Raw genomic sequence first — 491 nt, forward strand, 5'->3', positions numbered from 1 at the left:
TTTGCTATTTTCAGCATTTTAAGTCATACAATTGTGTAGAATTAATTGTATTCACAATGCTGTGTTACCACCACCTCTACCTATTACCCTAACTTTTCATCATTCTGAATATAAACTCTGTATCCATTAAGCAATAACTTATTATTTCTTTGGTAATACTGTTTTTTGATCTTGACTTTGGACATAGTCAATTGGAAGAGCTTAAGAGAAAATCAATATTAATTTNCTGAATTTTTTAATGTACCTGATTCCTAAAAGACAATCATAAACAAGAATTATATTTGATTTGACTAAATTAATATTCAGAGAATTCTGAATATTAATTAATTCAAAAGCTATTTTCATATAGGTTGATTCTGAAGCATCAAACAAAAGAAGAAGATTGGGTAATAATTGAACTAAAGTGACTGGATGAAAGTTTTAATGATTTTGGACATTGTCTTCAGTCAGGGGAACCCATGCTTCTAGATACTCTTAACTTCCCCTATGAT

This window comes from Galeopterus variegatus, unplaced genomic scaffold (assembly GCF_000696425.1).
Source record: "Galeopterus variegatus unplaced genomic scaffold, G_variegatus-3.0.2 Scaffold8895, whole genome shotgun sequence".
Taxonomy (NCBI): domain Eukaryota; kingdom Metazoa; phylum Chordata; class Mammalia; order Dermoptera; family Cynocephalidae; genus Galeopterus; species Galeopterus variegatus.